At 40.8% G+C, this 26,266-nt stretch overlaps 1 long non-coding RNA gene across 1 annotated transcript; it reads left to right on the forward strand.

Annotated features, from left to right (window-relative positions):
* The first annotated feature begins 3,390 nt into the window (after window positions 1-3,390).
* Window positions 3,391-4,060, forward strand: LOC121530009. Its single transcript, XR_005993730.1, has 2 exons — window positions 3,391-3,721; window positions 3,820-4,060. It is a non-coding gene; the product is annotated as an uncharacterized LOC121530009 (long non-coding RNA).
* The last annotated feature ends 22,206 nt before the right edge of the window (window positions 4,061-26,266 follow it).

The raw sequence follows: 26,266 nt of genomic DNA on the forward strand, positions 1-26,266 counted from the left end.
TTTAAAAGTTATTTTCTGCTAAATGAACTTGAAATTCATCGACTTACCATTTTATTTATTAAGTAATGCCTCCAGACTGCTTAAAATGTATATATTCCCGAACCGAGGCCATTACGAGGGATACCAAATATTACTCTCTTCCACTGACTCTGTCCAGTTAACGCTTCAATGGTGGCAAATGGCTAAATTCGGACGCATAAAGTGAATTGTTGTATGCGCTGAGCGAGAGTCCTTCACCGCTTTTCGTCTTCCCAGTTTTCCTTTTTTCTTTTTTGAAAAACGAGTTACACACGTGTCGCAAATGGTAGGGTTGCCCCTCAATCCATCCACATGCGTTTTGGGGCTACTTTTCTTTTTGGTTTTTGTTTTTTTTTTTGGCCAGGGTAATCGAAGTGAATGTGGGATCCCAAGAAGCTTGATGGCCATCCAGGCTTCATAGATTATGGATGAGTTTCATAATGAGCCAATTTATACAAGTGTTCCACATATGCGTGGGTGTTGGTGAAAATATGGGTGTGGTTGGGGGTGTGTGCGTGTGCCTAGGGTTGCCACTGCATTGGGCCTCATCAAGGATTCCAGCACGACTGTCCATAGTACTTAGCGATGGATCTCTTCTTGCGGCTACTCTATAAGAAGAGTTATTAGATGTTATTATAGCGTTGGTCATAAATGGATTAGTATATTATTTTTATTTAAGCCAAGCCTCAGATAGCCGCATTTACTTAGAGATGTTACCAAATTAAAATCTTATCTTTATATCGTAGATTAACTAATCCACACTTTTCTTAAGAAAGAGTATTCAATGTTTAGTCTACCCAACTTACCTTAACTTATGGCTGTTTTTTTTGGCACTCGGGGGGCCGTGGGGTAATGATATATGACACCCCGAAGAAGTTGCTGGCCAAAACGCCATTTGTTTAAACCAGACGAAGCGAAGGAGCAAAAGTACAGGCATCCTTCTGCCACTTCACAGCTTCCATTTGAATGCGCACATGTCGGGGGCGAGTAAGCAACACATGGCTCCAAGTAACTCAGAATCCAAGTATCCAGGGATCCTGGGCAGCAGTTGGGATCCGGCAGTTGGGTTTTTATTTTTTGGGGGACACCAGCTGTTGCCCGAACTGTTCGTCCTGCTTGAGTGCACGCGTCAGGTGACAAACTGGAGCTTCGGTTCTCCTTTTTTTTTTCTTCTTTTGGCTGGCTCCATTGGCCTGTTGACAAAAGCATCGGCAGCTGTTGCTCCTGCCAACTTCTTGAGGCTGCGTCATTGGCTTGGGCAGTAAACAAGTCAAGTTAAGTCAGGCTGAAAGCGATATTGACTTCAAGGAATGAATTCACTTGTTGCATGGTGGATTTTCATTCTTTTAAAGGTTAAATCTAGTTTTTAACTTAACAATAATAATTTAAAGATTTAACTAATTAAAAGACTATTCATAGAACATATTCTAAGGATTTTACAGAGCTCAACTTACCGAATGTTTTTCTTTAATTCCTTCCACATTCAGGCTTTTCTTTTCCAGTCCTTGTCGTTGAAACTTAAATCGAACCATTGTTAAGCCTTCGACCTTTGGTGTCTTCTCAATTTCCAAAGGTAATTGCCAGTTCCACCTTTGTTATTGTGGTGCTCAAAAAGCTACCTGCGTTTTCAGTTCTTTGCCAGGCTAATTTTACGGTAATTTTCCAAAGCATAGAAGCCAATTATTCACCTGTGTGCCGTGCTGTGGTGGCTGTTTAAATTGAAAGGATTACTCACGCTCCAATGGAGCTCAGACACATTCTGGATACCAAAAAGTGGGAAAAAGTGTGTGGGTGCATGAACTGTGTGTGTGTGTGCTGTGCGCTGTGTCCTCTTTGTAGCCATTTCATTTACACATTCATTTTGGTATTGGCATTTTTTCATTACGCTGACATTGAACGCTGAAGGGAGCGCCTGGCTGAAGTGAGGTGAAGTGCCCGGGTAACGGCGTCAGTCAGAGAGCAATTGAAGCGATTTATTGGTGTCATATGACAAGCATCGGGGTCGCCACCTGCCCTGGTCCCTTCTGCCACCACCGCTTATTCACCTTGCTACTTGCGTAATAAAAAGTTCAAACATTAAAAGCTGACGATGCTGTAGATGCTGCACCACCCACCATCTCCCTTTCCAACCAATCTCATTGCCAGCCCTCGAGTCCTTCTCCATCTTCTTCCGACATCGCAAGTTTCAAGTGTCATCGCTGTCAAGTGCACTTAGAGAAAATTTGTTTACATATTCGCAGGGATATTCAATGATGCGGTTCAAAGGAAGCTCTTTTAAGTATACTTCTGGAGGAATTTCGAATCCGTTTTTGGGTATCTACAATATTATCTCTGTATATGGAAGTCCCTTTTAAAAAGATAATGTAAATCATATAATGTTCGGTATTTTAGCTTTCATTTTTCAATTTACCAATATAAAAATTTAAATATCCTTAATTATTCTCTCTGCAGCAATTGCCTTGAGCGAGGACCTTCCTCATTGCCTCTCCATTTTGGCCCTCTTCCATCCTTCTTTGTGTGCCAATCAAACACAAAAAGAGGGCGGTGGCTGCGGGGTGGCTGGGACAGCCTGTGGCCAACGTTTAAACATATTGAATTACTTTAAAAAGATCTCCGCTCCTCCCCCCGCCGACAGACCGACGTCGCAATTTGTTAATTTCTTGTCAACACGAGTCGAAAGACTAATTGGCCCGAAGAACCCCGCTTCGTCGCGTCACTCTTACCCTTTAAATCACTTGGCCATATTTAGCCTCTTGCCACTTTTAATATTTTCATTTAACGTCATTTACTTTTCCTCTTTTTTTATCATTCTTCATTAAACTTTGTGGCGACTGTTTTCTCCGCCGCCACCTACCCCTTGATCCATCGTCTTTTGTTTGTGCATTGATTTATTGGTATCGGCTCCCAATCGACATTAATTTTTCATCGATATTTTTTCGCTTTTTCCTCTGTGCCTCTGCTCGCTGTTTGTTTGGGGAATAATTAAATTTTCGCATAAATTCATCATCATCGATGGGCCGTGTGGCTTGACGATTTTAATTTCCTTTGATATGACAAACACATGAGATGGAAAGTTGTGGTGGTAGGGAATGCCTTTAATTTGGTCGTTTTGTCAGCGATTAAAGCTTCAAAGTGATTGCAATTATTCGATAACGTCATCAAAAGATAACCAGAAAGACAATTAGATGTGACCCTTTAAAGGCACAGAAGAAAATACTAAATGCAAAATATTAGGCCTTTTGGGTTAATTATATTTTTTTAGTTTTTTTTTGAGTAACAAAACTTTGAAAAAAAGAAAGATTTTCATTATTTTATACAAATATTTTAGCCTTAAAAATATAAATATTGTAGCAAGCGGTCACACTAACAATAAATATGGACACTTATTTGTAAGCACACAATGTTTTTCTCTCCCTTACTCTTACATAAAAATCGTATGAGAGAATACTAATACTATATGTGACCTGTTCGCACGATCAGCGAATGTCACCAATACATCTATAATCTAGGCTAGGATAGAATAAGATAAAGGATTTAAAAGCACTTTGTTTTGACCACAGAAGAGAACAGAGATAAAAATAAGTAAAGGAAATAATGCCTCGTTGAAGTTGCAATATAATTCCTCATCCATGCATTACTTATGGGCTAAATTTCGTATATCAAAAGAGTAATGGACAAAAATTAATATTTGAAAATCGTACTGGTGAGTCTTAACAAAAATCCGTTGACATTTGCCGCTTAATCACTCAATTTCTATTTCAACTTCATATGGTACTTACAAATTGATTTCCTGTCTTGAAGAGCGCTTCATCAAACATATCCGTTGAAGTCTTCAACCCACTCGACGACGCTCGACAAATGTTTCATAAATATTTCAAAGGGCTATTAACGCTCACGGATGCTCCAGAAAAGCTGAGACCAGCAGAGATCCAAGTATCAAACTAATGAGCTGTGACATAAAAAACAAAGCTTTTCCCCCAACCAACTCAGCTCTTCTCGTTTCTTCTCTTTCCCAAGGAAAATATAAAAAAAAAAAACAGAATATGATGGAGAAGTCTGTTTAATGACAAACCTCGACAAAACCTCAGTTGCATCTTCATAGCCCTCAGCTGCTGCGACGAATTTGATAGATCTATTTGTAGTTTTGTTGGGCTCTCCACCCCCCCTCTGGCAGCCTGTTAAATGCGACAACTTAAAATCCCATTTGATGCACTCTTTTATAGCTGCCAGGCAACGGACCCGCAGAAGTTCGGAGTCCCCATTTCAATCTCCATAAACTTGACGAAAAATCCCTAACCGAAAAACGGAAAATTATGTTCCCTTAATGGAGCGAATGTTTTCCTTTTATGGCTCCTTATACACGAAATGTAAACTACTTAAGCGTCAGTCTTGCAGCATGTGTGTGTGTATGGTGGGGGGGTGAGGCATTATAGAGAGGGGGGTATAGTACGAGTATATTCCTGGATGAGGAGATCTCTTCCCCCATCATACCGCTGTTGCCTTGGGGGCATGGCCAAGACAGGCGCGCCCTGTTCTCATTATGTTGCATGTGACACTGTTAATGATTATATGAATGCAGAGCACTCGTTCCCCCTCGTGTGGAAAACCATCATGCTACCATGTTGTACGTTGTACGCTCATTTCCTGAGCGCTGGCTGACTTCCCATTTGGAAAACACCGAAACCGAAACAGTAGCAGAGAAACTCCACGAGTGACGTGAAAATCTTTGCGACAAATGTTTTGGTTCCCACTTGGTGGAAATCCCCGCCGGCACTTTTTCTCCACTTTTACACTTTTCCGCCCTCTAAACGAACGGCCCCTTTCTCTAACTTTTTCCCAGACTAGTAACTAGAGTCTAGTTGTATGTCTTCTTGTAAATACATAAGAATCAGTAAGGACTTACTTAAAATGGGAAAAACACTTTTGGGGATATTAAAGAGATTTATTGGGAAAAGTTTTCCATTATAACAATAAAATTTATATCATTATTCCACGATTTTAAAGATTTCCAACATATTATTAACAGAAAAATTAAACACCTTTATGACCAGAACCTAATCCAGGGTATATGCTTACTTGAAATCTTTGTTCTTTAATTTTTTATGAGCTTTGGTACGATGAAATATAAAATCGGGTTGAAACTCCTGTAGTAGAGTGTGAATCGATTGTCAGTCGTGGACTCCTTCCGTTAGTCTATCAGTCTGTCATTTGGTTAACAACAGCAAAAGGCACTGCACATAAGCAGAAACAAACTAAACTAATTGCCAGTTTGTCTCGCCCACGAAGGTGGAAGAACTTCTAAGTGAGAGCATAGGAGGCAGTCGTCGGCATCGTCATCGTCATCGTCAAACTCTTAGCCAAGTTAACCGAGTAAGCCACAGCAAGAACAGCAGAGCGGCGGTAACAACTACGATACGACTTCGACAAACGCTGTGGGAAAAGTTTACAGTTGTTTTATGCTGCCACCCCACACATCTTGATTGGGTTTTAATTTAGTGTTTTAGTGCAGAACGCTAATTTAAAGGGGCGCCCTAATAAACAACAGACAACTTTTAATTCCCATGTTCACGTCCTGTATCGGTCGTTGATTGATGTGGCGGCCAGGTTATAGCCTCGCTAATTGCCCACATTGTTTTTAAATATTTTATGACAAAAAAAAGCTGGTCTAGGGATTTGTGAATGATGTTCGTTGCCTTTGACTAAGTTAAATGATTTAAGAATGTTATTTTTGAACTTGGTACTTTCCTTTTCATTACTTAGATAGTTGATCAATGAAGTCTTTTGTGTTTTCCAATAATAATCAGGAATCTGAAAAAGTAAACTGCCTATTCTGATCTCAATATTCCCTAATAATCTCTTGCCTTTCTCTAAACCTTTGCCTCTTTCATCGGTAATAAAGTCAAAATCATCTCACAATCCCAGCTTCCACATGTTCAATGTCTTCGACTTTATGGCTAACGTATGCATAGCACTTTGGACATCATAATTCCGATTCGTATTCCCTTTGCCAGTAAATGCGGCTTACAGTTGAACCCTTTTGGCCCCATTAGGCTGCCACTCACAGCAGTTTAATATCAATTACAAGCAACTAGGGCCAGGCCTACACCAACCACACAGACACACATGCATAAGCACACACCCCGAGTATGTTAGATGCTTTCCCACTTAGACGACGATGACGACGACGACGACCAAAACCAAAAACAAGTCTGTTAATATTTCCAATAACGCCCGAAGGCCCATTAATAACCCATGCCCATGTTGGGGTCGAGAGCAAAACCAAACCGAAAGGGCGGGTGGTGGAGGTAAATGTTGTTAATAGTCAGGGACATCGATAGCAAAAGCGACAAATTTGCACTAAATGCAGCAAGTGCAAGCCATCTGGTGGGTGGGTGGTTAACCCGAACAGGAACTCCACTTTCGAACCGCCTACCCCTAAAAACCAAAACTCCTTATATGAGGAGGTGAACCCATCAAAACCCAACCCTTAAATAGCCGCTAGTCAGGCGCAACGACTTAACGGCAATTAATGCAAATGAAGGTGGATGATGCTGGTCACAAGCCAAGTAACCCCCAGCTGTTTCTGAGGGGGATAATTCCATGGTTATGGATGATGGAGTTGGTGGGTGATGTGGATGGCCGGCAGGATGCACTTGTGCATGCCTAATTATTGGGACAATTTGCTCTTGGAATTTGCCTATTAATTAGCCATTGCACACGGCCAGACATAGGCGATTCGGTTTGCAGTTTGGATTTGTGGCAGCCTTTGGATAATGCACTCATTGATTATAATGAAATCAGACGGGATATATGTATGTATGTATGTCCATTTGTGCGTATGTCTAGGCCGCATCTTTTAATTTGCAAAACGCTCATAATTAATAGCCATGTCTCGACCGCAGGCCATAATTGGCCAAGAAGACAATGGCCGAAACTAAGGCCCTTTGGCGTTCAAAATAAATCTGCTTAAAATGGGTTTCTGATATAATTTACGTTTGTTTGACGCCAAAATAAATGAAACTTAATTGCGGAAACACAAATTGGAAACCAGGAAATTTAGCAGGCAACATTATTGGATTTGAAATTAGAAACTAACTAAGCTGGTTTCTTAATGCGGAACTTGAATTTATTGAAGCAATAAAGGTGTATTTTAGCACTATTATTATAGTTTCTATTATGCAATTTAGTTTTAGTGAACAGAAAATCACATTTACTGTAACTTTTCGTTACTCTCTTAGCCAAAACTGCCCCCACTCCTGCCTACTTTGGCACAAACAATTTATATTTCACCCGATGTCATTAAAAACGAGGCCGCCAAAATATAATCACGGCCCGGCAACAATAACAACAGGCAGTCGTGCGTATTGCCCCGATAAAGAAGAAGAAGAAATCCCATGCAGGATATATAGCAAAATATATATATAAAAAAAACATTATTAATCAATGTCCAGGGCAAAGCAGGGCACAAAAGCTGAAAGTTGGTAAGCTTACTGTTGCCATGTCTTTGACTGCGGCTGTCCCAAATTCGCGCGCCCCTTGGGGAAACCTCCTAGAGCTGACGATTGCTATACCCCCGGAAAAAGGGGATCCACCAAGAAAATTGGTGATGCTGGAGCAACACCATCCCCATTGGGGAAAACCCACCGAATGTAAAAAAAAAAAGCGGCTTAGGGCAAGGACACAAAACGCCGAACGAATGAACGAACTTTTGCTAATTTTCTTTCCTGTCACGTTGATTTTTTGTTTACCATTATAGCTGAGCTGTCGTCGCCTTGCCTCTACCACCACCTCCTTGTTGGCCAAGTTGATTTACGTTGCAGGCGAACGGCATTTCAATTAAATTTTATTTTCTATGAGCCCAGCTCTTGCCCAGCTAGCTAGCCAGTCAGGCAAGCCATCCAGCTCAAATCAATGAAATATAATCGAATTAATTACGTCTAGCAGAAGGACAAAAAGCCGGGGCTCCCTGTATAGGTGCCACATAAATTTGCGATTCGATTGCGTTTCATTGGCCAGCGATTTCTATGGATTTCGGATTATTGTTAATGGCCAAATTCAGTGTATTGGCTCATTCAGTAGACTTGGCTATGTTGTGGGGGAAAAAGGGCGGGGGCTCCCTAAGGGGAGCTGGGAGGTCTGAAATATCCTGGCTAATGTCAAAGTCCTTCAGTCCTGGTTGCCTTTTTAATTAGCATTCAGCTGGCGGACTCCTGACTCTTTGTTGCGTAATTAGCTGAGTTTTGATTTATTGCCGGACAACTTCGAGCGAGGCCAGGTGGGTTGGCCCGGGATTGGAGACAGCGGCAAAATTAGTTATGTAAATATTTGCGGAAAATTAAAATTGTCAAGGGACAAACTTGAGCCAAAGAGCAAAGTTTTCTGATGATTGGATGACAGGAAATGCGTGGTGTTTTTTGCCATGATTTATTTATAGCAGTTATATCTAAGAGAAGGGAGAATAACTCTTTAACTAACTTTTAACCAAACTAAATTGTTATAAGCCAGGGAAACGCCTGCAAGTTGAAGAAGAAAAACTCTCAGAATTCGAAGCTTTGTTTGGCCACAAATTAAATTCTTATAGCAAACACGCAAAGGCCCCAATGTGTATTCATTAGATACACCCCCAATGGAGGGATTTTGGTCAGTCACACGCATATATATAACATATATATAACATATATATCCAACCCTCTGTAGGTTACCCATACAAAATCGAAATCGTTAGCCCAACAAATTGAATCGAATCGTAGCCTTCCATTCCTCGATGTGTTCGCATTTAAATAATAGTCAAAGATTATCAATTAAGCCATTGGTCAAATTAATAGTCTAGGCCAGCTAAAGGACCACGCCCATTGCTCCACTACGCCCCCAGGACACTGAGTTCGTCCTGCTGCCACTGTTGTGTTATCGTCATTGTCGTCATTATGGCATTAAAATTATTTAATTATCGAAGGTTCTCCAGTAATTTACCCTTTGTATTGGAGTGACATGATTTAAAGTGCATGTCGGATATATATATATCTATATATATATATATATATACTGAGCATAACCTGCAGATATTGGCTTTCATTTAATACATAATTTGTGTACCATATATACTCGTATATAAAAACGCGATGGCATAATAAGATATTGATGTCCATAAAAGACCCATCATTTGCATACGTTAAATTCTTTAATGAAAGTGACTGAAGAGTCGGAAAAATTGACTTATATTTCGATTTTATGTAATAAAACATTAAATGGAAAAGAGTTATAACCAGTTTATCAGTTTGATTTAAGAGCCTTTGGCCATTAAGTTAAAATATTTATTTTTTTAAATATGTTTTAAGTGATAATTCAAAAGATTTTGATTTTTGGATAAATTTTATTATAATTTCAAATTATTAACTTGTTTAATTTGGTATACCTTTTCCCCTAGTTCTTTCTGAAGTTTTATTTTTATTTGGCCAAAAGATAAAACCTAATATCTGATCTAACCAATTACAGTTTCCAACCTCAATGGAAGTGAATTTATTTTTAGATACATCAGCATTCTAAAATAAAAACATCATGTTTTTTATATCTCCATTCCAATTTTATGCGCTTTACTTTCGCTGGGAAATTTGCTTTTAATTTAATTAGGTTTTTATTTGGTCTGTGAATGCATTTTTCCTCCATCCTCTGCACTGCGGTTCGGCCTTGTGGGGCTGGAAAACTAGAGAGGGGATAATAGAAAGAGAGAGGTCGCTTAGTTGGGTATTTATAGGCGCATTCACGGAAAGGGGGGGGCAGGCATATAAAATGCTTTCAAAACACGATGGCTAAAAACAAAAAAAACACACACACAGAGCAGGTGAATGAAAATGTGGAATATAAAGGGGAGGATGCTAGCAGTGACCAAAACCCAGATCCCGCCTGACCATTTCCATTCCAAGTCCTCGTCCCCATTCCCTTCAACTTGGCCAAGCAGCTCTTTGAAGTTTTGCCATTTGAAGCTGGAACTAATTTGACGTAAAGTCCTCAAGGGCTGGGAGAGTGGGTGGAAGTCCAGGGGAGGAGGCGATAAATTGCATTGCAAATTTTAATGAACGTTAAGCTTTTAATGATAGAAAACCAAAAGAGAGGAAGTTCACTGGGAAAGTCAAATCAAATCTATAACTTATTTTATAAAATGTTTCAATCTTGACTTATCCCATAAGTGAGTTATTTAAAAAAATTTAAAATAATTACTTTTTAAAATATGTTAATCAGACTAATAAATAACAATTTCCTTCACAAAAGAGAAGACAAACACGGAATAAAATAAAAATATTTCCTCAAAAACTCTTTTTCCTCGCCTCCGTTTATTCCCATTTTTATTTACCAATTTAAAAAAAATTAAATTTTTATTTTGATATGATAAATGCCACAATATGTTGAATTTATTTCCAAAGTCTTTAGTTTATGGGTTCCTGTTGTGGTGGTATCTCCAGACTCTTATAACATTTTTTATAGGCTTCGATACAAATTGCGTCCACCAAACGGACCAACCTCCTCCGGATCCAGGCCATATCCACCCACTCTACATCGTGGAACCGACGACCCGTTCCGTTCAATAAAATAATGCCCGCTGGGGAACATATGGCAGTGCAGAATTTTATTACGCCGTTTATGGCTTTTCAGCATTATGATGTAGGGTTGCAAAGGGGTGTGGGAGGGAGGGAGGTACGGCAGAGGCAGCGGGCACTGAGCCGCTTTTTGTCCGCGAATATTTATTGATGTCAACGAGGGAGTATGGGTAGTGGGCAATAGGCAATGGGTTAGGGGTCAGGGGTTGCGGTGCCCCAGTGTGGGCGAAGTGGTACGTGCTGGTATTTAAAACGCGGTCATCGGCTATCAACAGCTCGGCATCTAAGCGCTTGACACGCTCCGGCAACGACGCCTTCGACCAGCGGTTGACATATGTCAGCCAGGGCTAGCTATATGGGGGGCGGGTGAATGGGGCGTGGTTTATCGGGTGTGCAACCCTTTCGATAAAAATCTTCACTATGTGTAGAAAATTACTTAATTTCTTGGCCACGCAAGCCCCTAACTCTAAGGGAATTACGTAAAAAAGGGTGCCAAAGGGGTGCAGGGGTCGATACCTCTGACGGAACGAACAAAATTATGAAAAAATATTTAGCATACCGTAGTAGGGTTAAGGGAAATTTACTTTCATGTGGCTTAACAACTTAATTATTCTTGGAAAATGTCAAATGAGTTTTGAATACTTGTAAAAAGAAATTGAAGGAGTTTATTTGTAAAAATAAATGGAATAACAACTCTTTTAAAAAACTCTTTCCATGTGTAGCAGCGGGTCACACTTGTGTGTGTAACAAACAAACTCACACTAACTTATCTATGCAAACTTAGTTGTCAGTGCAATGTATTCCTCTCCCTTACTTTTGCTTAAAGATCATGCTAGCGCACACTATGTGTGTCCTATTCGCACGATCAGCAAAGGCCACCAACACATATACAAAGTAGGCTAAGCTAAAATAGGATAAAGGAATAAACAACAGTTAATTTTTCACCACAGAAGAGAACGGCGCAGCCATCGAAAAGCCTTCACATGAAATGTGTTAAAACATTTACGTACATAACCAATTTAAATACTTAAAGAATTCTATAAAACATTTTAAAATATGTTTACGCTTGTTAGAGTAGGTAAAAGTTTCAATTTCTAAAAACTCTTACTTTTTAAATTTTTTAATCATATTTTTTTACACTATAAAAACTTTATAGAATTTTGTTTAGCTTATAAGTCTGTATATGTATGTATGTATATGTATATATATATTAACTATTTATCACACATAACAAATCTTACCTCTTAGAGCATCATAAAGTCGATCTTTCCAATCTGATACGTAATAATATTACGTGTTTCACCTTCATCACGTAGCCAGGCGCCTAACGGGGCCAGCCTGGAGGCCGTTGGCACCCGCCTCTTTCGGTTCCGTTAAATTTGTTTATTGCGGCACTTGAACACAAGTGGCATCATCTTCATATCCCTTTCCCCCTTGGAACTCCTCCGCCTCTCCTTCCATCGAAAGCCATTACCAGGAGGCGACTTTTGGACTCGAGAAAACGTGACTTCCTTCAACCCGCCCCCCCACGTCCAACATCTGTTTGCTTTCTGCTTTGCTTTGCAGAAATCCTTAAAGAAAATGACAAATACCTCTTCTCCAGCCACTCTGCTTCTTCAGTTCTTTTTTCCACCCACTTTTCCTGGCTTTCTCGCTTTGCCAAGCCAACAACTGTCAGCGCTTTGACTGCTCCACGCTGGCGTCGCTAAAAGTAAACTAATATTTCATTTGAAAAATATACCAGAAATGTCTTTTGTACATTTATTTTTGACATGTTGTTTTGTTTTTCACTCTCTGTCTTGCCCCGCTTCATTGCATAAAGTGGGAAAATGTTTGAGAAAAGTCCTTGAAGAGTGAGTCATCTCTCTTACTCTCCATCTCTCAGATTCGCTGAAGTCTCTTTCATTTGAATAACAAACCAGGGAAATATCCTTTTGGACAGTCTTTGGAAGATGATCCCCGAGGGTAGTGATTGATGTGCTGGAGGAACAGCAGAAGGTTTCCCTGAAAAATGTAGAGCAACAATATGAGGCAACTTGCGGTATTTTTTGTCTCTTTATTGTCTTAAATTCGATTTGGGTTAATGTCTTCAAAGACTTGATTTTGCTTTGGCAGAGTTATGGAACGAAAATCTGAAAATCTGAAATGGCAGAAAGTATTTTGTTGGTAAAGGTTTTTAAAGTAAATAAAAACAAGATCTTTAAAGCAATTTGCTAAATTATTTATCATAAAAAACTAGTTGTTTATTTTCAAATATATTTTCTATACCCTTTTATCTTTACACCCCTATTCCTATTTAGTTACCTCATCAAAGGTCCGCCCCTTAATTAATGGCAAGCCCCTAGGTCTTTATCAACTTTAATTTTTTGAATGGCCTCTTTGTTAGACTCATTTTTTACCAGTTGCAGCGCGAAGGCAATCCACAAATAATTTCTTTTCCCTTTATTTTTTTTTAGCTGTTTGCGTGTTTGTTGGATGCTTTCATAATAAACCCACTAAATTCTATTTAATTTTTCCTCGCTTTTGAAATATTTATATGGCGCGGAGGTATGTATGGAAGTGTATTTAATTTCTTTTTTTTTTACAAATGAAATGCAGGCGAATGAGTTATGCTCGGTTGGTCTGGCTCTGCACATGGGTACAAAGCAAAATATGCTGGAAAAATTGTGAAAAACACATGAGGAAAGTGGGAGAAGCTTTTTAATCAAATTATGTGTGCAGTTGTACGTTAAGTGAAAACTGCAATGGAAAATTTCTCGCTTAACGTGGAAAATTATGCGGTAAATAGCACAAAGCGGTCGCTGAAGGAAAAGAGATGGGGTATTTAGAGAGGACCATGACTGGCCGAGCGTCATCGCCCTTGGGTCATTTCAGTTCCATTAATTTAACCAAAAAAAAAAAAAAAAAAAATGTCAACACTTAATCTGCCAATTTGTTACTGCTGCAGTTGGCCCGAGGGTCATCGAAGGGAGGAAGTACGTCGAAGGACGTAGCCGGGCAGCATTAGCATCAAAATCCTGTTTACTATGTCAACATGTGTTAATGCCGCTTCTCTATAAGCCAAGAAAATCGAAGACCGGCCAAAGCAGCTGCTCTTGGAAGACACTAATTCTCTCCGCTCTCCCTCTCGTCAGTCTTGCAGTATTTTTTTTTTCTTTCTCTAGCGACTTTTCCTGTCGTCACTTTGCTAGTCCTAGCCGAATCCCAAGCGATTAATATGTCACGAAAATATCAAAGCTAATTGATCAGAGAAAAGCAGCCAAGAAGGACTTTTCTTTCGGCGGAATAGTGTCCTTTTGGTAATTGGAGTGGGAGTTTTTGGTGGACTAATTATGCAGACTTCTTATCTAAGACAGACAGGTAGTTGATATACTATAAGCCTTAGGCAAAAAAGAAGATAAATTTAAAGTATCTTTAAGTTACAAAAGCTAAGTTAGAATATATTTTTCTGTTTTATACTATAAATTATGCTTGCTTACTGATACATTTTCATCACCCCTTTCATTTAGAGAACTACTTTTCCTTACTTACAGCTCTTTTCTTACATTTTTCCCATATTTCCCTCTAAAATGGAGCCATTTAAAAACACCTTTTCGCCCTTTCATACACCTCTCTCAGAATTTTTCCTCTTTCAGTGGCCCCTCGACCTCTTCCAACTCATTATACATCTATTTATGTGTCAGTTCATTGAGTCCTTGAACTCACTGTGGGCAACTATCAGCTGCTGACAACCCCTAACTAAAAATCACTTGAAATATATATAGATCGGTTCGTGAACGAGCACTATAGCAGTGCATTTGTTAAGTGAACTGTGCTGAGTGTACCACATATGATGCCAATGTCTGGACAGGATTGAGGAACTGGGGTTGGAGTGATAACTCTTTGGACCACACCTTTTTTTATTTCAAGCGCGTGCCCTGCCCTGCTCTCAGACCTTGATCCAATTTTCGAGAACACCAGGGACTTGGAAACCCCCAGTCGAAATCCCCGAACGTCTGCCGTGGAAAAACATTTTCCTATTACATTCAATACTTGAAGTGACGCCCGTCTGGGCGGGATATTTTATTTCATGGGTGTTTAAATTTTTTAAAATAACAACCGACGTCTCACTGACACCTGGCACTGGGGAGTGAGTGAGTAAACGACACCAGGTGGGGCATTTGGTATAGGGGAAAATCCCCCCCACTCTCCCCTTATTTTTCCAACGTGATAAGTAAAGCTCGACGTTCTTGGTTTGTTTATTGTTTTGCCGGTGTTTTTTGTTGTTATTGTTGTTGGGCGGATGCCTGGATGGCTGGGACTTTGGTGGCAAAGGCAAGTGTATTTGTTTATTGGCCTCATTGGCGGGGTTACAGCGAATTGCATTTGCCACGGGCAACTTAACCCACGGCATCCTTTTCGGATGCCATCCAGCACTTGGCTGCTGCTGCTTTCAACTAATGCGAGTTAAACTTTATGGGTTTATGTAAATGATCCCAAAAATGCTGATGGTCCATGGCCAGGGCGGTGGGTAATGCACTGGCATCATATTTACTTGCCCGCCACTTGTCGCTTCATATATCAAAAACGAACTTGAAGCTTATAAAGCAATGGCTGAGGGGATGTTTATACCTGGCCGGGAAAAGCTAGGGGTTCGACCCCAAAAAATATGTTGACACTCGTTTGAAAGAGAATACTAGGATTTTTAAGAAGACTTCAAAGTGTTTTGGTGGGTTTTACGAATTGAAAGCAATGGGTTAAAATGCTTTTGATTAAATGAAATGAAAATTGAAGAGAAGGCACTCGAAAAAGGTGTTAATCTGTATATAATTTATAATATAGAATGTGTCAATGTTAAATATGAAAAGAAAAAAAATGGAAATAGTAAAAAGAGTATTTTTATATTTAAAATTCGCTTCTGAAAAAATGAAACTCAAAACACAAATTTATTTAGACAAAAACTCGGCAATCTTTTTAGGTGAATCATCCGCCACTTTCTTGGGTGTTCCCCAACCGAAATAGGAAATCCAAGTCGAGAGCCGCCGCGGAAAAGGCATGAAAAATGAGGGGACAACAACCTTCACCGTTGACTGAACGAAGTTTTATGTAAATTTTCATCTGTTCACCCGCAAGCGGTGCCCATATGCATTTCATTCCGCAAATCCGCATCTGTTGTCAGCCACAGTGGCCATTACTCAAAAAAGCAAGAAGTGGTCCCAAGCACTCACCCCCACACTCTCTCTCTCTCTCTCTTAGCCATCTAAGACCATTAAATGCAACAGCTTCTTAGAGGGGGGTAGTTTGAGTTTTTCCTGAGGGCAAAGAATCCAGGACTCCTCAGACCGGAAATGCTTGCACAATGCCCAAATGCCGACACGCGCCCAGGATTTGGCTGTCATTTTGTCAGAGACTCAGCTGCATCTAACCACCACCCTTGAGATGGGGAGAATGTTCACCCTCCCTCCTCACCCACCCCAAAGCCATTGCATAATTATCAATGTAAGCTGTAATGAAGCAGACTATGCCGAAGTTTGAGCGTAAAATATGACAAAGGACGTCAAGGATTTGCAGGGAAATTATCAGGGTTGGAGCAGGAGAAGGATGTGAGCTTGGATGAGCTACGATGACCACGTAAACTTTCATTTCCCTTCTTCAGATGCCAACATTTTCTTTTGGACGCTTTAACGCAATTCTGCGCGGACCATTATGTTTATTATTGTCTTGACGCGGGGATGGTTTTTGGCTTGCATTATGCTTATTGCTTAACGCCCTAAGAACCCCATAACCCCGGCGAGTTCTTAAATGTTTGCACACAAGCGCGTTTATGGCTCACAGCTTCCTGACGTTTGCATTCATAATCCTAATGGAATTGATTTCTCCTGCTGTCTCCTCATCCCTCCTTTAGACTCTGTTCTGAATGGGCGAATAATGTAGGAAAATTGCCATCGATGCGGTTTGTTAGGAAGTTGTCTCCATATATAAGATGGCAACCCCCCATAAAGTACGCCCCCTGTGAAAAACACACAGAACCATATGCCAAAGAACTTTACTGCAGATCTCCAAGGGCCGCAGATGAACGCTTATAAATCAAACGAAAATTATATTCATGCAGTTTTAATGAGTTTTCCTCATGACCAGGATACGGGGTGTTCGGGATTAGGGGGTCCTGTAATGTGCCAGACGACGCATAATTGGTTATCCTTTTGGCCTCACGCATCGCGCCTCGAGTTCGTTGACTCCACATTGACCATGTTGTGAAGGGAGCTTTATGTTGGCCATGTGCAAAATGCTGGTCTATGCGGGGTTTTCGTTTGTTTGCCTTTGTAGACTGGTTTGGGTGAGGTAAGTTAGTGATTGTACAAGTCCTGGGGTTGTTTTATTGCCTGGCCCTCAGATGGGGGAGAGTTTTAATGAGGGCTCAGTGGTTCTATTTTGTTAACAGAAAAATTGTTTTGGGATTAGTGGAAGGCTTGGATTAACACTAATATCAATAACTGAAACTATTAGTTAATTTATCAATCAAGGAATAACCCTGCTAAGCAGGTTCTTCTGTCTAAATTTCAATATTTAAAGTGGATTTCAAACTAGTCCTTGTCCTTAGTCTTAGTCTTAGCCCAACCTAAATAACTTTCACCTTAAAATCCACAAGAATAAGTCATTCCCTATTACATTCCTGACCCAGTTTAAAAGCCTTAAGTTTACCTTATTGTAAAATAACATTAGATATTTACCTAACCTAACCAAGCTTTCACTTTCCGTTAAATTTAATTCCTGATGAAATTTTCCACTTTAATAACAAAGATTACATGACCACAATTTACTTCAGCTTTCAGACCGACCGAACTCGATGCCATCACCTGAAAAACAAACATACACATTTTGACCATCTTTTAATTAACAACTTTGGCCTGGGCCAACATTAGGTGTACATTTGGTATGTGAATAAAGATACAAACTCCAGTCGAGCTAACACAAAGGTAAGCCAAGTCCAAACAACTATGAAACTATTTACCTTAGAGAAAAAGCGATAACAAACCCGCAAACAAACAAAAGTTCCCATCGCTTGGGATCCGAAGTAATTAACATAAGGGCTGGCAGGTTTCTACGATGGCAGGACATTCTGGCCTCATTCAGGCTCAAAACTAAACAAAATAATTTGCTTTTAATTTAGCATTTCCCCGGCAACCAAATAACTTCACTTGAACTATGTGGGTGTTTTTGCCAAAGAGGGGCAAATGAAATTTTTCGCCCTCTGCGGACGTAGGCAACATATCAATGAAGGTTTTTCCCTGGCCACACAGCCTAGACCTAGTCCCCAGATCCTCTCGTCACTACATCCCTACAGGAACCCGGCGAGTCATCAACAACGGCAATCGTCATTAGCAGAAACCGCAGTCCTCGACCGGGATGCAGGCCCACAATGGGGTCTACACTGGGAAAAAAATATGTCTCTAAAAGAATTTTCTTTTAATCTCTCCAATAACTGATAGGTTAACAATTTTTATGGTATACTTTTATTAAATTTTAATACCAACAGCAAGATAGTATACATATGTAGCAGGCGGTCACTCTAACATGTGTAACAAACAGTTACATTAACTTAGCTGTAAGCACAATGTATTCCTCTCCCTTACTTTTGCATCAAGATCATGCTAGCGAAAACTATGTGTGTCCTCTTCGCACGATCAGCAAATGCCACCAATACATACATGTACAAAGTATGATAAGATAGAAGAGGACAAAGAAATAAATAACGGTTAATTTTTGACCACAGAAGACAACAGCTTGTTCAGTAACATATTGTTTTTTAAAATAAATATAAATTTCTTAAAGTGTGTTATGGAAACCTACAGCTCTACACCGCCTCTGCTGTCATTCACTTGTGGTTTTTGGGACAGGAGGAGGGGCACTTCATCGGGTGGCCACCTCCAACAAGGCTTAGGCGGGTTCGGTTTGGTTTTTGGGGTTTTAGGTTTTTGGTTTTTGGTTTTCGGCAGAGCGGTAGAGCGGCACCCGAAAATATTTGCCCAGCTTGGTGACAATTGAAAATCCAATAAAGCTCCGGCCCCTGTGCCCCAACCCATTCCACCAAAAAATACCAGAAACGATGTCCTCTCGTGTAGCTATTTTAATTTAAACGAGGTTCCCGCCTAATCACAAAATGCTCCCCCCTATTCATTGTTCTCTATACAGATGAAGGGAATAAAAAACAATGGCAGACGCATCCTGTAAGTGAGAGTGTGTGTGTGAACTGAAATATTGAAGTAATGAACTCGCCTCTGGGTTTCGTCTAAGTTTTGGTTAGACTCTCTCTGGTACTTCAGAGGGGATGGGGGCTGGAAGACTCTTTGAGTTAATGGCACATAAATTTCTGCTCTCTGCCATAATTTTTGATTACTTGGGCGGGGTCAGCGAAGTGGGCGTGGGACAAGAGGGCGTGGTTATGTGCAGTAGTTGCCACATTGCCCCCAAAGGCAACAACAACTGAGTAGTTGCTCCCTGGATTTATGATATTTGTGAATGGCAGTTGAGTGTGGGGTGGGGGAGGCAACTTGTATTCTTCTTTCCCCTGTCCCCGCAAGGAATATATCTTTGGCAAGTTGGTAGATCCAACAGGAACCCGATAGCTGCCCCGAGGAGTTTACTATATAAGAGTACACCCCTGCACTTATGTGGCAAATGATGGAAAGGAATTTGCTAAGCTAAGTTTCTGCTGGCAGTTAGTCGTTGGCCCAGATTTTCAGTGGGACAAAGTTAAGTACTAAGTACTAACTACTAAATGAGAAGAGTACGAAAGTATCTGCGATTTTAATTTAAAATTTAAGGAAAATAGAAGTCTAGTAAGAGATCTTTAGATTCGCTTTTCCATTTGCCAACACTCAGCCTACCTAAAACTGAGATCATAGAACGCATCTGTAAAAGCCTCTTTCTAGGTAAATCCGATTTTCCTCACAATATTCCTTGGGCACTATGCATCCCCGATTTTTTGGCCCACTCTTTATAACCGGACACATCCATTCCTCAGACTCCTAAGCCACCAGCCGCCACCGGCCACCCAAAACAACCAAATCACAAAGAGCCCAATTGAAATGGGCCGCACACAGGGATCCCAATTCCATTCCATTCTCACATGTCACCATGTGCTGCAACAGCTTTCGGCTGGGGCTCAGATTTTTGAGGGGGTTAAGGAAAGTCGTAAGGGAGGCGACTAGATGGGCATTAGGTGGGGCTCAGTAACAAGTCGCACACATGCACATCCAAGGGTCCAGAGAGAGGTGTGGAGAACGGGGCCAAAAGGCAGAGACAATGGCTACACACCACAAAACAAGTGTCGAGCAGTTAAGTTTTTGCTCCCCAAAAAACCAGAAGGACGCAGATTTTCCCTAGTGTCAATGTGCGTTTGCACATGTGTTTGTTGCTACAGACCAGCACTGGGTACACTGGGAGAAAATTATGATATTTAAATGGAAACTGAAGGAAAATTAAAGAATTTCGTTAATGCAAAAAGTCTTAATCTTCTTATAGACCTACAAAAGATTGGTCTTTGCATTCAGCCTTAACTAAAAGTAAGTGTTAGCTCAAACAACGCATTTCTCTCAGTTTACCCCTTTCCTCTCTGTGCTTGGTGTCAAATGCAAAAACCGGATGCGGAAATGCAGGCGGGCGGCCCAAACGTTGGAAGAGCAAGCCAGTCAAGCGGCCAGACAAATCAGCTTTGGACACCCACGCACAGATACTCGTAGATATGGAGACATTGGCCAGGCAGAAGCAGCAGTATGAGAAAGAGGAGAAGGTGGAAGGCAGGATGTGGAGGTGGACGACAGACGCACAGTTGAGTGATTTTTCGATTATCATTTGCACGCCTTGGGTGACAAATCAAATGTCCTGCAAGTGCATGGAAATCTGCTGGCCACCCAAGCACCACCTCCTGCTGTTATCCTTGATCCTATCTCTCCCTCTGACCCACCTTCTCGACCTGAGCTTTGTTTGCCAACTTGGCCGGTGAAATTTACAGGTGTTTATAGGCAAAGCGGTTCGTTTTGGGTGAAGCTTTGGCTATTGGGGCTTGTTATGAGTATGAAAGGTTTAGGATTACTTCTCACGGAAAATATTATGTGAATCAAATGCATTATAGAAGTGAGATGTTTAGTTTTATATAAGACAGAGATATGATTACAATAATTTCTTGTTCGAAAAACCCCTGTGGAGCTCAACATTCGGTAATTATTCCAGAAATTCGTTCGTTTGCCAACATCGAGTAATAGCCAATTGACTTGATTGGTTAAGAACTTATTGTAAAAGCCATTAAGAGTCCCAAATGAATACCGCTCTGAACTAAATGCAAATTAAGTTACGATCCCAATCCGATCTGTGACAAGGCAGTCAGTGATTTTCCCATGTGGCCATTTCACTCAGTGTCCTTGTACCACATGACGTATGCGCGTTATTAATGCGATCAGCATAAATACATGCACAGGCAATTTATATGCGCAATTTTATGACAATGCCATTCTGTTGTTGGCTGTGGATATACATATACGAGTGCGTATGTATGTATATGGGGCGTAACCATGTTTACTTTAATTACAAGCCCGGTCCTTGTCCAGATGCCTCTGGTGCCGTTTAATTGCCGACCGATGAAGGACAAGTTAAGAGCGAGAGCTGGCTGATGGATTTTGTTGATTGTATGCCAAGAGAGAAAGACGATTGACAAATTAAATTGCTTATTGATGAGAGTCCCTCACATAACATATATATAATACATATAGTCAGGCATATTTGTACAGGATAAAGTTGAAAACTGCCTACGTTGCGGGGGCTTTTAGTCATCGTCACCGAAAATGAAATAAGTGCATAATGGAAATTTGCGAAAGCCAATTTTGTAATAATTTAAATTGAATATTTATGTTGGCCCTTCATATAGTCGTAGATATATATATATATATATATGTGGGCACTCCATTTATAATCGACTGCAGGCATTTTCAAGTGGAGTTTCGATGGGGTGAGGGGGCATCTATATATCTGCATACTACATTAGTTTTCGAGTGGTTGGCATCTGCCTATTTGCATATGTGTATTTGTCTTTTGCCAATGAATTGCTAAAACACACCGCCCCCCCTCTCTCAATACACACCCATTCTGCCCCACGGGCGACGTCAAAACTTCAACTGTCATAACACTGACAATGATGATGATGATGATGATGATGAAAGCAGTGCAGAGAGCTGTGCCGGAGCTGGAGAGGAAAAGCCATTTAAATTAGAGCCTTGTTTGCCTTGCATTAGGCCAAAAACAAATATGCAGGGCAACGAAGTCGGAGGAGTTGCCAAATAACAGAGATACCGTAGACAGGATATAACCAGGTCCAGGAGCTTTGATAAAAACCGAAAAATCGAAAACTGATGATGTCAAAAGTGCTCAAGTGACGGGCTAAATATTTAGCCAAAAAAGGCAAGCTGGAAAATGGAAAATCAAAATTAATGCCAGCTATAAAAAGCTTTTCGCACAGACATCTCCTGCACTTTCATACTACCACGGCAAAACGGCTTTTAATGCCAACAGAAAATTGCATTTTCAGTGCAGCAAATCAATAAAGACTTCATATTCAAGCGACTTTTGGCTCAGTTTTTGGGTACCACAACACCGCATTCAGAAAACTGAAGTGTGTGGCTGAGTGATGATGCTTTCGATGGGTTTGGGATTTTGTGAAGATTATGTTTGGTTATTTTGTTGTGTTTGCTTGTTAAATTTTAATTCCAGACAAGAGTACTTGACTTGGCCAAGAGTCGAGGGGTTGAGTCTGCTGGGGGTGTGAAGTTGGGATTTTTATATTGAAAAATCTTTTGAGTGCCTAATCTGATCAGTATTATGGGATTTTAATGTTTTTAGCTTGTTGCTTTTGCTTAAGAGAGAGTGCACTTGCAATGTTGCAGTTGGCCAAAACAAATGATTGAAAATGCCAATCATTTTAAGCCCTGCGATGAAGTGATCAAAAGTAGGAATTTCAAGAATTTTGCTTAAATTTTGCACTTTGTAAGCTAAGACATAAGCATTTTTATCCAACCCATTTAATATTCAACAACTCATTTCAATTTCAAACTTATCAAGGCCCAACCATCTCCATTAAGTTTATCAACAAGCAACTTGAAAAGCGCTAAACCGAAACAGAACCTCAACAATCTGAGCCACTTCATTGACTTCAGCTCCTACTCCAGCTCCCCTGCCGCTTCAAGCAGTCATTTCCGCCGAAATCCTCTTCAAAATCAATGGCTCATCGGCCACGCGTTTCGCCTCGAATACCCTCTGCCAGCTCCTCTCGAATTGTCAACTTTATTTCAATAAACACAGCAACGTTGCTCCCAACATTGAACCCAACTCAACCCATTTAAATATCCATCAGCAGCTTAACACCTGAACCTGAAGGACTCTAGAGAAGAGCGAAGGGCAATCCAGCCCTTGGCTATAACTTCTGCTCCATTTGGCCCTTGGTCCATTTAGAATTCTAAGCAATTTCCTTATCTGCTTAGATTAAAATCCTGGCCGCAAGTGCTCCCTCCCATTATCCTGGCACCCACTCGGGATCCATGCAATAATAATTAGCATAGGAGCAGCCAGCTCGAAACTCATTTCGAGAGGTAGGGAAAGTAGAAGAAGGCAATTTTGAAATTTATCATTTCCATAGACCATGAAACATATTGCTAGGACCCAGAACTCTGCCCCCTCAAAACCATCCCATTGCTGTTGTTATTGTTGTGTGGAAATTCATAACTTTTGTGCATATTATTAAGGCTCTGAATGCCTGGACTGCCAATGAGCGACCACCATCATCAGACAGACTCAATGACTGCCATCCATTCTGGCCATTCAGAATGGCATCCTCACGATACAAATTGTTCAGCTGGAAGCAATCAAAAATGTTGATAAAATAATTTCAAATTCCATTTATATCCTCAAGGACAATTTGCCATTCACCCGGTGAGGTACTAATAATATTATCAACATCCCCACCCAACCATTCATTCATTGATTCATCCACCCGCCATTCGAGCCAAATTTGTCAGCAATTGAAATTCAGCAAACATTTTTGAATTTGTTTTGGCCCAGGCAAACAGCACATTGGACGGGTTCTCCCTTGCTTTTAGCTTCTTCCATCTGCCCAGCAGGCACATTTTGCATTTTCTCCTCAACGATTTGTGGATCCGGGGATCCCACTCGATTCATCGATTCCACTTGGACGGGAACCCTCCTCCTTTCATTCCATCCTGGCCTCCGCGGTGTCACTGCAACGAGTTTTGGCTCGGCACCCACTGTTTCTGATTTCAATCCGCAGCGTGAATATGCAAATTTGCCAGCTGCGAGGGAAAGGAGCCACTTAAATCCCCAAAAAGTATTTTTGATCTAGCAAAGGAGAATGCAATGTGGAATAGGGGCAGCTTTAGAACTGAATGTCATTGAAAATATCTTAGAAAATAAATCGGAAATATTTTAGGATTTTTTGTAAAGAAAACTTAGGATTTATCAATCCCTAAAGTTGCAATTTACTCAACAGATAGACTCATAAGATAGACATTAAATATTAACAAAAATCTCATCAGTCCATCATTTAGCTGTCCCTACTGTACAACCAAAGACTACACCGCAGAACGTGCAAAACTGCAATTGCATATTCAAGTTTTGCACTTGAAATTCACCGATTTGTATCGCTCGGCGCTCGTATGAATGCCCAAAAAAGTGACTCCTCCGCCAAAATAAAACACAAAAAACATAGAAAAACCTGAGCACGAAACGGAAGCAGACAGGAGTTTGGAGGCGGGGCCACCACAGGGTGTCTAGCGTACAACAGGCGAGATAAATCTTTAGCCTTTGAACAAATGTTTGTGCATATTTGAACTTGGCCAGGCTCAGACTTCCCGTAACCCCAGACTACTCCCCAGCCAAGCCAATTTAAAATTGGCAAAAGGTTAAGCCAAAAAACTAACAATCCCCCCTTCCCCGAAAAAAAAAAAACTCGAAGCGGGAGCGGGCCAAGCAGCTGGCACGCTGATGGCATGCATAATTAGATGGCATCCTAGTTGTTTCCACGGGGAAATTGTCTTGTGCATAATCAGGAAGGGAGTGCATTGATTTGATGATTGAAGGGGGGAGATAGCCAGTCCTATTAAGTAAGAGTCTTTACATAGAAGCTTAGGTTTGAAGACCAAATTTAAGATTCAATTGATATGTATTGCTAACTTATATTTTTTAGATATGAGAAGGGTTATTTTTTATCAATGTTTTGGCCATAAATTATATTGCTAATCAAGATAAAAATAGCTTCCGGACTTCCTTAAAGTTCAGCAGATTTCTTAGCCAAGCAAGCCGTGTAAGACTTTTTCTCCAATATTTATCCAATAACTCTTTGTCCAAGCTTTTGGCCAAAAATGAGACGTTAATGTTTATCCGGCTCACAAACACTGACACACACACACACACACACACACATCTCGTTGCTCGTTAAATTTCATTCAGAGGGACCCAAAAATTGGCATAAAATGAGCTTTTTGTGTTCGAGCAGCACAAAATGAGCCAGAGAAGAGAATAAAATGGAAGAGCTGAGCGTTTGCTGTGTGCTGACACTGATGTTGTCATCGCCCATGTCCACGTCGATGTCCATGTCCAGGTCCCCTGTCCCCCCCATGTCCCCATCCGCCTTGTCTTCTTGTCAGTGTCCTTGCCCCACCGCCTGATCACCCCGTTCCCCGCTCATCAACGGGCCAACAAAAACGGACGCATGCCAATCGACTGAAGCTTTCATCCGTTTTCCGTTTGCTATTCACTCGGCCCCGAAAATAAAGGAATCAAAAAAGAAAAAAAAATAAAACAAAAAGAAAGTTGACAAAAAAAAGAAAGAAGGAAGCCAAACGGACAGCGTACAGCCAGGACGGCAGCCAATAATTTTCAGGCGGGTCCAAAGGACACAACAAGGCCAGGACATCCAACGATTGGCGGCACACATATGCAACTAATTGATATTATATGAATGATATGTTAAATACAAATGGGCAGCACATGGAGCACATGGACACTCGTCCCGGAACCTCACATTATTTATAGGCTGGCATAATGAAAAAGGATTTCGGCCCAATGGATTCGTAATTAACCAGAGGCATGACGACGAAAGAGTTGATTGTCAACTTGGGAAAAGGAAAGGGAAACAATGAAAGGGTAAACAGGAATAAGGATAAGTCTTTGAGGCAATCCTTTACACCCTCTGAAGTACCTTAAATTGAGCTTAAGCTACGAGTATATTAGATTAATAGTTAAGAGATCGAAAGACTGAAACTAGGAAAGAAAAACTGCATAAGAAAACCATAACCAAGACTTTGAGAAAGTTCACGAAAAGAGATGCTTTATATAGCCTTTTTTTTATTTCCCAAAATGAGTCTCCCCTGGGAGCTGACTCTGCCTTCAAGTGTCCCCTGTTGAGACGGCTTCCCATGGAAGGCACCACCACAACTACTTGCAATTTGCATAAACAGAGTGCAAAACGTCAGCCGTTGGCTAATCTGCGAGCAGCCTTAAAAGTGCACTTACCTGCAGGCCTGCTCAAATGCCAATTAGTTGCCACTGGGGTTGCTTCGCCCCCTGTGCTACCATCCCGCTGATTGTGGCCACTCATTAGCCAGGGCAATTGG

This window comes from Drosophila eugracilis, unplaced genomic scaffold (assembly GCF_018153835.1).
Source record: "Drosophila eugracilis isolate 14026-0451.02 unplaced genomic scaffold, ASM1815383v1 contig_2154, whole genome shotgun sequence".
Classification (NCBI taxonomy): domain Eukaryota; kingdom Metazoa; phylum Arthropoda; class Insecta; order Diptera; family Drosophilidae; genus Drosophila; species Drosophila eugracilis.